The sequence below is a fragment of the Lissotriton helveticus genome, chromosome 6 (assembly GCF_964261635.1).
Source record: "Lissotriton helveticus chromosome 6, aLisHel1.1, whole genome shotgun sequence".
Lineage (NCBI taxonomy): Eukaryota > Metazoa > Chordata > Amphibia > Caudata > Salamandridae > Lissotriton > Lissotriton helveticus.
The window spans coordinates 1,658,439,885-1,658,455,228 of NC_136067.1; positions in this window are offsets into that span (position 1 = coordinate 1,658,439,885).

A 15,344-nucleotide genomic window follows, 5' to 3' on the forward strand; every position below is an offset into this window, starting at 1 on the left:
GCTTCGGGCACCTTGCCAGGGGTATAAAGCGCTATATTCAGTATCCACTCCCAACTCCAGCATTGAGTCACAATACATGAGCAGTCTTTTTGTGTGGGATCAAGTTCAATTTGACAACACAGTACATTAGCAACATATTAAAAGGACGTTGCCATCGCAGGGTGTTCCTCTTCATGCAATTAATGTCCACACCCATTCCTAATTAACACCCACGAAAGTAACCCCTTGCGCCTCAGTAAAAGATAGTTCACCGGCTTCCCTCACTCAGTTCCTCATTCCAGTTATCATTTGCAAATATCCTTAAATGCCCAAAAACCTCTCAGCAGCGTTAAGAGCAATGAGTATTTGTTCTAGAAGCCTCCTTAACCACAATCTGGGGACTTGGCATACTATGAGAAACAGAAAAACACTCCTCTGTTACTAGTTGTACATTACAGCACGTTCTAGTCTCAACAGTATTTGCTTTTGTTACTGCTGCAAACAGCGATAGATTTCCAGCCAGTATCACATATTTAATCTGAACTATACTCCCATATGCAGGGCATTCTCTGAACCAAGTATAGGAGGTGACACCACAGACCCACATTTAGATACTTTAGGCCATATGTACGAAATTTACAGTTTGCATTTCCTAAACAGCGAATCCCAAGAAATCGCGATTTAGAAAATGTAAAATGGAATGTACATAAATAGAGATTTCCTAGGAATCGCTGTTAGGAAATCGCTATTTAGGAAATACTAAACCATACGTTCCTATAGTCCTAAAGGCCCATATATATGAATGGTTTTGCATTTCCAAATTTGTTATTTACTAATAGGAAATCGCAAATTAGGAAATGCAAATCCAAGGTCCCTCTGGATGCAGCCTCAAAAAAGGTGGTGCACATGGGAATCGAACAAACGCGTGCTACACAGCACTTTAAAAAATGCATTTTGGGTGCATTTTTTAAAATTGCACCTGATTATCATCGACTTGGAGACAATTTTTCATTTTGGAAATGCTTAGTACATGTGCTTAGGAAATTGGAAAAAGGAAATCCCTATTTCAGATTTCCCATTTAGGGAATCGCACAATGTTATTTCTGTAGAAATCTCATTTTGTGGTACCCTTTCTGCCTTTGTGCATATGAAAAGGCAATTTAGCATTTCTTAAGGGACCGAAATTGCAATTTGGTCCATTAAGAAATGTAAAATCTTTGCGTACATATGGCCCTTTATCGCTTACACTCATTTATATTATGCTCACCACTACATGTAGCAGAGATCTGTTTGTCACTACAAACACTTGAAGCATGGACATGTTTTTGAAAATGGAAGTACATTGGAAGGAGGAAAATATACATAATCATACCAAACTCTTGTACCCCACTGACATAAACTAGGAATGGCTGTGAGCTACACTGACCATCTTTTGCGTGGTGTATCCACAGATTTTTGCCTTCCTTAATTGAACCCATTTTTGTTTGTGCCTAGGACTCTGCACACTATACTCTTGCTAACTAGGGATTACATGCTTGTGGCTCTCTTTTAAATATGGTAACATTGATATACACCTAATTAGCACATGTAATTTACCCAGTCTAAACCACTACATGTAAATAGGGCCTGTAAATTAAATGCTACAAGTGGGCTGCAGACCTCCTTGTGCCATTCACTAAAGTACCTCTGTAAAACATGTCTCCAGGCCTGCCCTTGCAGTCTCGGTGTGCAGTTTTAAACTGCCATTCCGACTTGGGAAAATAAACCTTGCCAGGTCTAAACCTTCCAATTTAGCACTTATAAGTCATCCCTAAGGTAGGCCTTAAATGCTCATAGGCAGGTTGTAGGGTATTTAAAATGAGGACATGTATGTTTGACTTTTTATATGTCTCAGCAATGAACTCCCCCCTCTAAAGACTTTCTTTGCTGTAGCAAGGCTGGCTCTCCCATAGGAAAACCCTGAATTACATTATAATAACTTATAATGTTTAATTTCAGTTTGGGAGCAGCTATTAAAATGAATTAAGGACTCATATTTAAAACGAAATGTAATGGTAAAGTCAGAGTTTATAGTACTATTTTAAATATGACATTTTTAGAACAATCTCATTTTCCTGCCTAAGCCAAATGGGCCTTTCTGCCTGTGTGCGGTGTCACTCGACTCTTGAATGGCCACCCTGTGGTCAGATGTTGATTTCTCCCAGAGAGTGGACAAAAGGGGTTGTGTATGAAGACGTGCAGGGCTGCTCGGGAAGAAGGGAGATGGCGGATTTATTCCACTGAGAGCCCCGCTCCATTCCTGGATTTCCTGTTCACCAGCACCAACACAAGGTCAGTCAGGGGCGTAGGAGACACTAAAATTCTGGGGGGTACAGGGACAACCTTTTGGACTTTCAGTGAACTTTTACAAATCGGCCATTTTCTGAGAGCCGTACGCTCTGTTAAACGAAGACAATCGCATAGTTTTGTAGTGTAACATTGATAATTGCAGGAATGTAGTCACAGTTTGCAAATATGCTTTAATTGTTATTTACATTCATAAAGTAATTAGACCAAATGTGAAAAAACATGTTTTTGAATCTTACACCATCATGCACCAAGCAAACAAAGGTGGGATGAAAAATAGGAAAAATAAACTGAATGCTCTTTGCAACATTCCTATTCTCAAAATGCAATTGGACTAATATTGAAGTGTACTGGAGACAGGCTGCATGCACACAGAGCTGTAAGAGCAGATAAATGTCCACTTTCTAAAAGTGGCATATCTTAAATAGTAATGTGCACTCCATCCTTACCAGTAAAAAGGATTTATCATTGCCATTCCAAAGTTATAAAACATGCCTCTTCTACTCCTTTATAGCCAGGAATTACACCTTAAAAGAGTGTATTAAGGAATTCCCAATGTCAATCTATGAGAGGAAAAGCCCTCACATTAGTGAAAAATGAATATAGATGTTTTTCACTACAAGTACATGTCCTACCTTTTAGCAACATAGCACCCTCCTCCGTGGGCTACATAGGGCCTACCTTAGGGGTGACGTATGTGTAATAAAAGGAAGTTTAAGGCTTGGCAAGGGGATTTTAATACCAAGTCAACTTGGCAGTAAAAGTACACACACAGGCTCTGCAGTGGCAGGCCTGAGACATGTTTAAAGGGCTACTTGTGTGGGTAACACAATCAGTACTGCAGTCCCACTAGTAGCATTTAATTTACAGGCCCTCGGTATATGGTGCAACACTGTACAAGGTATTTACAAGTAAATAAAAAGGCCAATCGTGTATACACCAATGTTCACATTCTAAAGGGAGAAGCGCATGCACTTTAGCACTGGTGAGCAGAGGTAAACTCCTCAGAGTCCTAAGGTCAACAAAATTTATCACAAAAAGAGGAGGTAAGCAGGCAAAAAAGTTTGGGGGAAGTCCGTCCTAAGGCTGACAGGTCTAACAGTATGGTGTAGGATTCTGTGTGTCTGTTTGAGTATTGAAGTCAGTCGGATCCTTTTTGGAAGTCCCAGGTTTAGCAGGGCACTAAAAGGAGAGCAAGAATAGTTTCACAAACACTAAGTTTATCGCCTGCATTCCTGAGGCTGGAGGGTGGAAAACCCTCAATGCTTCGCAAAGTATACAACGCAATACAAAAACATTTGTTGTCTAATCTATGAGAAACGCTATTGCAGATGGATGACATAAGTGTAGAGTGCACTCAAACCACATTATCTTGCATTGGAATATAAGAAACCCTATAAGATACATTTGCAATAAGAATTATCCTTGTGTGGGATGTCACAAAAATGAGATTTACAGTGTTTGTGTGGAAGAGAGATGCTTACCAATGTAAAACAGCCTGCTGTGAAAGACACAAATGCGATTCTCACAGAATATAGATATAGTTAGATATGCAGAATGAATTGTGTGGCAAAACTCAGATATGTGGTGTTAGTGATGAACACCAGGAACAATGTTTGTGTGTGAAGCTTACACATGAATACAGTAGGTGGAAGGTCACAAATGAGAAGTGAGTGGGATGCAGTAAAGCACAAAAACTTTGTTATATGAGAGGCTCACAAAAACTATAAAAATTACCAAACTAGCAAATATGCCCCATGTTAGGATTTTTCTAGCCAACATATTGAGCATTTAATTGATACAATAATTGAAGGTGTGGAGGCCTTGCTCAAGACTATGATGATTTATTTACAAGAGACATTTGGAGAGTTGGGTATTAACAGTGAAGTCATCTTTGGGGAACAGTTATTGCTACCAGGAAAAAAGGTCAGATGGGCAGGGTAACTTGGATATGGATAGGGATGCTCCTGAAGATGAGCCAAACTGCTTCTGAGCATAGCCAGGAGGAGTCTGGAGGCCCCTTACTGGAGAACTCTAGTCCCCCAGGGAATAGTTCTATTGACACAGAGGGAGGCCCTAGAGGTATGACCCCCGTTATTCCTCCTGGGAGGGTACAAAAGGTTCAGGGGAAGTCCAGGTCCTTCTCAGTTAATTCAGCCTCCTTTGCCACTTCAATAGGGACTTCCATCTCTGGCAGGAAGTGGGAAATGTTTTAGAAAGGAAATACCACCTGCTCAAACTTTAGCGAGCCAAGCTCAGAATCAAGACGGAGTTAGCCCTAGATAAGGACACCCTAGAAGTGCAGAGGGCTAGGAAGAATTTAGTATTAGAATCCCATGGTGGCAGGACTAGTGAACCTAGAGTTAGGGAAGATCCCTTTGACACTTGGACCTGGAGCAGGATTGTCCCTCCTTACCAGGAGGGTGATGACATCCATAAGTGGGTTACTGCTTTAGAGAGGGCCTGTAAAGTTCAGAAGATTCCTCAGGGGCAGTGGGCAGCTATCCTTTGGCTCTCCTTTGCTAACAAAGGTAGAGACAAACTCTTGACTGTAAAGGGAGAAAATGCAGCTTTTCAAGACAAGTGGAGTGCTCCCCACACTATACTGGAAAAGAAAGGTAAGGTAACCTACTTAGTTGACCTAGGTACTCCAAGTAGTCCCCACAGGGTGCATCATGTGAATCACCTGAAAACGTTTATTGATCGGGCTGACATGAGGATGCTCATGGCCTCTGATGAGGGACAGGAGGAAGAAAGTGACCCTCTCCCTGATCTTCTCTCTCAGGACCCTGTTGATGGATCAGTTGAAGGAGTAGTCTTGGCAGACAGGCTCACTGATCAACAGCAAGCTGATTACAGACATGTCCTCAATCAGTTTCCTGGTCTCTTTCTCTGACATCCAGTCAAACCACCTGGTGTAGCCATGAAGTGGACACAGGTGACAGTCTGCCTCTGAAGAGCAACATTTACAGACAGCCTGACCATGTCAGAGATTACATCAGAAAATAATAAAGGTGCTGGAGTTGGAGGGGGTCATTGAGCCTTCATATAGCCCTTAGGCTAGCCCTGTAGCCATTGTACCAAACGCTTATATCCAGGATGGTAAGAGAGAGATTAGGTTTTGTGTTGACTATAGAGATCTCAATGCAGTCACTAGGACTGATGCCTATTCAATTCCAGGGACAGATGAACTGATTGATACTTTGGACTCTGCCAAATGTGTCAGTACATTTGACCTCACTGCTGGTTATTGGCAAATCAGACTTTATGAGGATGCCAAATCAAAAACAGCATTTTCAAACCCCAGTGGGCATTATCAATTTATTGGGATGCCTTTTGGTTTGAATAAAGTCGTAACCCCTTCCATGCTCATGACGAGCTGAGCTTATCATGGCATATACCTCTCAGGTGCTCCAGACGAGCTGAGTTTGTCATGACCACACCAGTTTTTGTTGCTGTCCAGCACAGGAGGGGAAAGTAGCAAGCAGCGATGTGGTTAACAGGTCTGGAAATCTATAGTGCAGCATATCCAGAAGATATCTGTCTTTAGCTCCACCTGGGAGGATCACCTGGTCTACCTCATAAATGTACTCGAGGCTCCTCGAGGCCCTGCAGAAGGCAGGCCTCACTATGAAGATCACAAAGTGCCAGATAGGGCAGAGTAAAGTTGTGTACTCAGGCCACCTTGTAGTTGGAGGCCCACTTCCAACATTGGAGAGCAAAATTTAGACCATCATGGGCTCGGCTGCTCCCACTACTCAGACCCAGGTCAGAGCTTTTTTGGGCCTGAGTGAGTACGACAGAAGGTGTGTTAAGGGCTGTGGATCCATAGCAACACCCCTTAATGATCTCACCCCCAAAAGAATGCCTAAGAAAGTTCAGTGGACAGTTAGCTGTCAGAAGACATTTGATGACCTGAAACAAGCCATGTGCTCTGCTCTAAATCTGCAAAGTCCGGTGCTAGAAGTAGGATCCCATGTACTGGGGGGCTCCTTAGGGACCCCAATATACTGCTGATAACAGTTTCTTAGGGTCTGCCAGCAAGCTTGTGCTGCTGCCAACCACAGACATGATTCTGCCGCTGAGCTCAGCTTAAGCATGGGAAGGTAGAACAATAGGTTTACTGTCACAGTAATTGTGACCCCCTCCCAGACAGGATTTAGTGTATTGGGCTGTGTTGGGATCGCCTTACAGGCATCCAGACTGTTATGAAGGGCATATTTGAGTCCCTCTTTGCATACTCAAGTTTGAGCCAGTTCAAGAACCCTTGTTTCCTGCTCTGGTGAGGAACTGGAGTAAGCCCAAAGGACAGGACCATCCCCTCTGTCCAGCCCCTACTCTAGGAAGGACCGTGGTGAAGTTCTAACGCTTTCTATAGGGTACCGAAGTTCTCCACTGTGGGAGGGTCCTCACACTCATCGTAGAACAAGAATCACACCTGACACCAAGACGACACTCTACGACCGCCTGGACACTTGAACTTCGTCGGGCTTTGACTGGAACCGAGACTGAATCAAGGAAGAGTCCTGCTCTTCCTGGTCTTGCTGTCAAGTCTTCTGAGTCGTCTGTGTCTGTGCTTCATCCAGGTTCTCCAGAAGGCCTGTAGGCATCAAGGACATCCCTTGCATCTGCACGCACCGCAACGAAGCTGAGTGGTCTGCTGCTCCTGTCGTTCTGCGGGCTCCCCAAGGCCCAGTAACACAGGTGGTGGTTCTGCAGCTCTCTTGAGGCCTGACCCGCCTTCTCTGCAATCTTGAGGACACTATCCCTCGTTGGAGCCGCTGGGACTGAACCCCTGTGTATCCCGTGTACTTGCCATTGCCACTGCTTGTTGGCTCTGTATTCCAGAGATCTTCGGGCTACAAGAAGCTCAAGCCTCCAGTACCTCATCCGTTGTAGATCAGCATCCTCATTGCATCCTCTGCAACCTGGGCCTTCATCTTTGCTGAGCTGCCTGAGGTCCTCTTGCGACTCCTGTGCCTTCAGCCTGTGGGTCCTCTCAAGGGTCTTCCTTTGCTGCAGTGGGCTGTCCTGCTTGCTCAGGGCTTGCTCTGAGTATCCTGCTGTTGGTGAGTCCCTTGGACCTTGCTGGTCCCAACGTTTGCATCTTTTTGCTTTCTACGCCAATTGCGGCTACCAAGGCTTGTTACTGCTACCGCCAGACACCAGACACCTGGACACTGACACCTGATGTGGGCCAGCTCTTGCACAGCTCCTGGTTTTCTTCAGCATTGCCTGGTCCTCACAGCTGCAGGGACAAGGTAACTGTCTTCACTCCTAAACCTCCAGGCATAGGTGGGCATTATGCTTCCATGCCTCCTGGTCACTTCCGTGTGGCATAGACTCTATCCCTTGTAAGCAAAAGAATACTGAGTTCCCCAGGAATAGAAAGGAAGGAGGTGTAAGGATATGGAGACCAGCTGTTCCGCGCTACCGGCAGGGGCGCCTCGCGTTGGGGGTAGGTTTTCACCCTGGCTGTTCGTTGTCACAGGTACTCTACTTTTTCGAACAGCCCCACGGGAACAGACTGCGGGGCCCACTAGGGTTGTTCTTAGGGTTCCCCTCTAGAGTAGGACCAGTTGGCTTGCTCCCTGATTGACCTAATGAGGTTGTATCTTTTTAATTTTTTCATAAATTTTCACTGTGTAGTACTCTAAACTCGAGGTCCTGAAGAATTGCCACACAGGCATGAAACATGTCGACCTTTTAGAGGGTTGAGTTAGTCCGCTGTAAATTAAGCAGTTCCTTTCTCCCCTCCCACCCTTTTAATAAGGGAGTCAGCCACTCTAATAAAAGTCCCTTGTGGACTGACTCACCTTCTTTTAAACTTCACCAACCCCTCACGACTACACTTTCACCAGACCCCTTACACGCACTCAAACTATTGGCTGGAACAGAAGATCTCCAACATAGAGCGCCTACGGCGCCCGTCAGACATTGCAGCGCCAGTCTGACGAGGCGCAGGAGACCAATGATGAAGCATGACACCTAGGCTTCTGGGTGTGTGAGGTCCCCTAGTTCCAACAAGGGAACACCTTGTTCCCTGCCTTTGTCCCGTCTCCATATCCTTACACCTCCTTCCTTTCTATTCCTGGGGAACTCAGTATTCTTTTGCTTACAAGTTGTCTGGACATATACTTTGGACCCCGTTAAACATCGTCCACCTCTGGTTCCTGATTTTGCATTTAATAGATTCTATCCCCTCTGCTTGCAGGTTCTCCTATTCTACTCTTGGATTCCACCAAACTCCTTCACAGGCTTCTCCAGAGTAATTTTCAAAGTCTTCTATTGTCGTCTACGGCAGGTTCCGACGTCACTTCACCCTATGCACCTGGCTTTCCTAGTGCAAGTAACCTGATTCCAGGTGGGGTGGGTCTGCAACTTCCCAACTTCCAAAGGGTTTCTTCTGAGTCCTCTGGGATGGGTTCTTCTTCTTTAAAACTGCAACTGTGACTTCTCCATTGACTTCCATTGGGCTTGTGGCTGTGTTTCCACTCTGCACACAGCCTCCGGGGGGTCCTGGGTACTTACCTTGGGTGGTTCCTTGTGTCCCCAGCTCCTCTGAGTCTTCTGGTCCAAGTCCCATTCTCCTTTGAAGTTTATATTCCACTTTCTTAGTATATGGGTTGGTCTTCCCCTGGAGACCAGTGTATATTTGTGCTACTGACTTCATTATTTTGAAGTATTCTTGTGTGTATTATTGATATCTCTGGGTAGGAGATATGCCAATTTGTTAGTGATTGTGTTGCATAATAAGTAGACATATTTTTATAAACACTGTGTGGTTCTTTTTCATCTAATCTTTACACTCCTTCAAGATAAGCCTGAAGGTTGCTCTATGCAGCTACCACTTAAAGAGAGCTTTCTATGGTTATCAAAGACCACTAAAATCACCATCAGGGTTGTCTGAATTTGTGCAAGGTGCATCAATCCTGAGCATACACTATATACTAAACCAGCCTCCAACAACCACCAACACCAATTATCCATTGTACTTTTCCCACCAGGATACAAGTCCTAAAAAAAGAAGTGGGGCACTAACCAAGTTAGGCAGTATGTAAGTGACATCACAGCATGTGACATCACAACCCACAACCTCACAGGAAGAGCTATCACAAAAATTGATATCAGATTTTAAGACCTCATATATGTTAAGCAGGTCTGTCATGAGTACATTTGAGTATCTTACAATATGTAACAAATTAGATCTTGCGTCAAATTTGTACCAAAAAAGTGTTGCAACCCCAGCGCAGGATCTAGGCCTCAGATTACACATTTATTTATAAAAACTCCCCCAGAAAGAAATTGGCAACAAGGAGAAACGTGGCAATGTATCTGTTCTGCTTAATTGCTTGCAAAGTCTGCATTCTAAAATATCTTATGGCATTAAGGTGCCTGCTGCATAGATCTTTAAGTACCCAGTAAATCTGAGGGAATAATAATGGTAAGATAACTCTGGAGGTTAATGCACTTGCTGGAGAGACTGGTGTTTTGTCTAGTTCCAGTTTTGTCAAAGTAGCATGGAGGGTTAATGTGCCTCCCACAAAGAACATCATGTGACACGCAGATGACGGATCTTTATTTTATATGGATGGGTAAGTGAGTTATTGCTTTTAACACAGAGATCCTTTTGTTACTTACATAAATTGTAATCCTTCAATTATAGCACAGTGAACTATGAAGGAAAGGACATGTGACTCCTCAAATTGTAACCCTGTCTTATGTAACACATCCAGTAAATTGCTTTATTGACAATGTGCATGTGTGATGTAAGGCGCTCTGACACCCTGGATTGGGTTGAGTGGTGCTATAAAAGAAATCAGACAAAATAGTGGTATCTAAATTGTTATTTATGTAAATATTAGGACAGACCAAAACATCTGACACCCAACAGAAGTGGACTCAGACGGGTGTCTGATACTAATTGTTTTTCATGTTGTCTGGCGAGGTTCAACTGCTGAAAATATACTTTTCACCAAACATTAACCTTTGAGCTGCTAAATTACGTAGTCAAAATAACTAAGTAGGGTCGAGGCTGAGGAGGTGCAGCATGCAGACAGCAATTAACATACTGTCTCTCCTCCTTTGTCCTAGAAGTGCAAAGTGCAGGCATCCACTGCAGGGAGGACGAGGTGAGAAAATTCCTAGAGGTTTGCAGCACAACAAAAGGGAAGGGCCATCGGCACGTGAAAGGCTTTGAAAAAAGAATTTCCCCTCTCCCGTCTGTCAGTCGCAGGGCCATTGGCACCTCAAAGCACTATTGGCACCTCAAAGCTTTCAGGTGCCAATGGCCCGGCGACTGACAGAAGGGAGAGGGAAATTCTTTTGTCCCCCCGTCCCCCCCACCCTTGTCCCCCGTGTCCCCCCACTACAAAATCTGGGGGATATATCCCCCGCGTCTCCCACACTTCCTACGCCCAGGCGGTCAGTGATTGCCGATTTGGCATGAGGGATGCGGGCTCTTCACTGGAGCTTCTCCAGTGGATTCTTGCCTGCAGGGGCATCGATGCCACATTGATACCGCGGATACCAATGAAGGAAGAGCATCAGCTCTGTAGAGGGGTATCAGATGTCACTTTACCCTCAACTGACACTGGGTGATACTGGGGGATACTGCAGCATGATCCCCTGCTGGGCACTAATAATTTCACAGTGATTCCTTAGGGAGGTTTTTTTTGGCGACCCCTGTGGCTTTTCCTGGACTGTTCTCTCTTTTTGCGGATGCTGCAGCTTTGTGGGCAACAAGTATATGACCTAGCATTTTTGTCTGTAAGTTCTCAGCTGTATTTGTGCAGTGCAATTTTTCAGGACACCGTGATGGCCCCACATAAGGCTAATACCTCTCGCGGGACCTGTGGCACAAAAGGGGCTGCTAAATATCGGGGTGAAGATCTTGCGACGCAATAGGAGGTGGACCTAGGATCTAACCCGGCACTCACACCCCTGGTTACTACACCCTCACAAGTGGGACACACTATTCTGAAGCTATTAAAGTCAGGGGTAGTAAAAGAGGTGAATGTGGCCGCCTCTAATGAGTTGATACAGGGAGAAGTATCTCATCTGGTAGAGACTTTAATGGCATCATCGTCAGCGACTCCACCGGTGAGTACATCTTCCTCTCTGCACAGGTACAATGTTGCAGCCAGGGTCAGGGTGTGAACCAGGATGTGGATCAGGGGCAAGGAAATGGTGGGGTCAATTCAACTATGGATATCCTGTGACCCTTTAGACCTGGCTTATCGATAACTCAAACAGGGCTCTCACCTGATGTTACTGGAGTGCCAGTTGTGCAGGTATCTTAATTAGAGGCTCTGTGGGGTATGATACAACCAACAAAAGTAAGTACTGCTTTTGATATTCCCCAGTTACCCGGGAAGAGTGCAGATGCTGCTGGCTGTCCATGCATTACACTGAGGGAGGATATAGAGGATGATGAGGGCTTATTACTGGGCCGAAAGCTGGGAGCCTCTACACACTGTTCTACAACAGAGGCGGATGTACAAGCGACTGCACAAAGTGAAAGCGATCATCTATCTGCCCCAAGGAGTCTGGATGGTACAATTCAGGCAGACAGTATCCCTACCCTTGGCCGTGTACCTCCTAAAAAAAATACAGTGGTGTAAACCAAGCAGAGAAAGCCAATAGATCAAGGCGCTGCTCACCCTGTAGCCAAACTTACAAAGCACAACAGTTTGGCAAGACAAGTAGCCAAGGGGCCAAGAGTAATCCACTCAGGAAATGGGTAACTTCGATGTTAAATCAATTATTTCTTGTTTATCTGCTACACTTCTGGGGGATGTAGGTGGGAATCAGTACCCAGAGATACAGGCTTTGCACATATGTTCAACCCAGAATGCTGGCTCTCCCTTAGCTATATTGTCAGGTGCACTATCGGACCATTCTCACTTACTTAGAATCAAGGAGTCTGCAGGAGGAATGGAAGAGGCTGCACAGGAACCAATCTCAAGATGGGTTTTATAGAGTGCCCCTTGATGGCAGTTTGGTTTATCTGCAGTGGGCTGGGGGAGGGGGAGGAGGAAATAAGTCATAGTCTAGTGGTTACATACAGGTTGAATGTTAAGTTTATTAATGGATATGCAAGGCTTGTGCTGGAATATCAAGGTATGAGAATCCAGGTACTTTTTTGTTGTATCGATGGCTAAGACGGCACAAATTCAATGTATGTGTTGGAATGTGTCAAGGATTAATGCACAAGTTAAGCGACAATTGGTCCAGGAGGAGATTGGATATTATAAACCAGATCTGGTGGCGCTAACTGAGATGCATTTGGCATATAAGGTTAGAGCCCTACTTAAGCAGCTGAAGTATAACATAGTAGCCTCTACATCCCAGAATACATCAATCCGGGGGGTAACAGTCCTCTCTTCTAAAAAATGTAAGCGCCAAGTATTGAAAACGACAGCTGACGCAAGGGACAGATGGGTATTGGTACAACTTGCGTTATATTCCTTTAAATTTGTGCTGTGTGTTGTTTATGGACCAAATATTGATGACCCAGAAATATTTCATACACTTTCATTTGAATTATTGGATTGGGCGGAAAAATTGGTTTTAATGGGAGACTTCAACTATGTTATGAATTATAGCATCTACTCCACTAACCGTAGGGCTACCTCTCGTAAATCCAGAACTAGGACCTCCCTGAACAACCTGATTAAGTTATATGGTGTTTGGGATGTTTGGCGGACTCTCTATCCATTGGACCCAGGCTATACATATTATTCTCATCCACACAAGCACTATTTAAGCACTATTTAAGGATAGACATGGTTTTCACTAAGCGCACATTGTTTTTTTTTGTTTGATCTGTTTATTGTTATTTTGTTTTAAACATAACATACTTATGTAATACAGCAGTGTTATTATTACCATGTACATTGACCAATTATCAACAATACAATCAACTGTAATCAACTTAAGCATTATAGTCCATGAACTAAGCGCACATTGTTAGATAACGTGAAGATGACAGTATGTCCTAGGGTGGTCTCAGACCACAACCCAATTTATTTGAACTTTTCTCCTGATCTGGAATGAGATAAGTCTGATAGCCCTAGGTTTACCTTCCCTCAGCATCTATTGACTAATACTGAATATATACTCCAATAGACCACGTGGTGGTCAGTTGTGCTAGTAAGTAAGCTGTGCCCGAGGTAGAGGACAGGGAAGAGGGGGTAGACAAGGGTAGAGCTTTGGAAACCAAACAGGTTGAAATGTTGTCTGAGAGCTCCATTTGAAGACCACCTACATTATCTTACTGGTCCTGTGTGAAAAGGTCACCTTCCCCGAATTGGATGGAGTCTGGCAGATGACACACTATATTTAACATTCCACAAAGAGCATCTACTCTGCCCTCGCTCTACTGATAAGATAGGGACCTCCCATCCTTCTAGTTCCCTCACATAGGGGGTCAGTTTTGCCCTGAAGAAAGTCCTGGACATTTACGGCCACTTTGGACTGAAACATGTCGGCACTAGGGTCTTAGGACCATAACACTCCAAAAAAGACCAGTTTTTAGATATTTTTTTTCCTCTCTGCAGCAGCATGTGTGATCCACTGGGACTTTGTGGAGAAGGTATCCGGCCTTGTGGAGCCTTCTTTGGCTACAGCTTACAGCTTTGTCCCACTAGAATAATCCGAACCCTGACCAAAAGTGGGTAAGTGCAATAGTAGAAATTTCCCCCAGGCAAAGGTTCTAAAATGATCCAGCTGGTTAGGGACCTTCTCTGGGCACGAAATTCAAATTTCTCCTCCTCAAAGGTTTGCCACAGAGACCTCATCCAGTGGCTATCCGACGATGTGGAGCCCTCTTCAGCCACATCCTTCTGTCTTGCCCTAGAGGATTTTTGACTTCTATCCCAGAGACTAAGTCAGAAGGTAAGACTTTTCACTGAGACAATCCTGAGGCGGACCTTAGCAGACAAATTATGAGAGATTGTCTACAGAGGGAAAAAGGTCTACAGATCCCATGGCTAAAATACATCCAGACCACTTCAGAGGATCTAGATCAAAAGGATCTTTTTAGCGACCCAAGTACATAATCAAATCTTGACAAATTACAGATTAAAAAACGTTGCTTGAACGGTTTGCCACAGATAGAGCAAGAGTGGAAATGTTAAAACATTCCGTAAGTGCCTATTGTCGGATTAAGAATAGAGAGGGTATGGAACCATACTTGTATTTGATGCATAACTCTCAGAATAGGTTTTTAATGTCTGGTTTTAGGCTTAATTTATTACCTAATGTACTGGATGATCCACCAGGTTTTACTTCACCAATTGAGCAGAAGGGTGCATGCGGCTGCGACAATCGGTCTCCGCAGGACACCCTTCATTTTGTACTTTTATGTCCCTTTTATAAGATGCCTAGACGTAAATTCTTGGTGGATATTCTAAAACAGGCAAAATTTTGCCATGCCAAGGCTGCTTTGCACTTTTTACAAAGAGCAAATGACACGCGCACTTTATACTGTATTACGAATTTTATCAGGGTCTCTGTGAGGTTAAGAAACACAAGAGGACAGGGTTAATTAATTGTCCTATCACAAATATTTTTTAAACTTTTTAATTCTTGATCGATGAAATTGGATGGAGTTCAGAAATGTTATTTCATTGCTTTTTAAATTGTATATATATGTACTTTTATGATGTTTTTTAATCATCAAATAAAGATTTACTGAACTGAACTGAACTTCACTGAGACAAACTTGTTCCCGGTACGCATCCTGTGCTCCATCACAGTCAGCCTTAACTTTTGATTTTCGACAGACCCCCATCAATCCTTTCTGCTCGCTCTAGTTTCACAACACTCTTGAGGTTTGTTACTAAGTCATCTATTGTACTCAGCATATGGATTTCACAAATTCTTCTTCTACAGCATAGCACCCTATCAGCAGTGCCATAATCGATGGCCTTTGGAGCAGGAAAATGCAAAAGGCCATTAAATGAGTGTCTTAAAACCCCACGCTTTGATGCATTAATTCATTTCTGAGCTTTTTT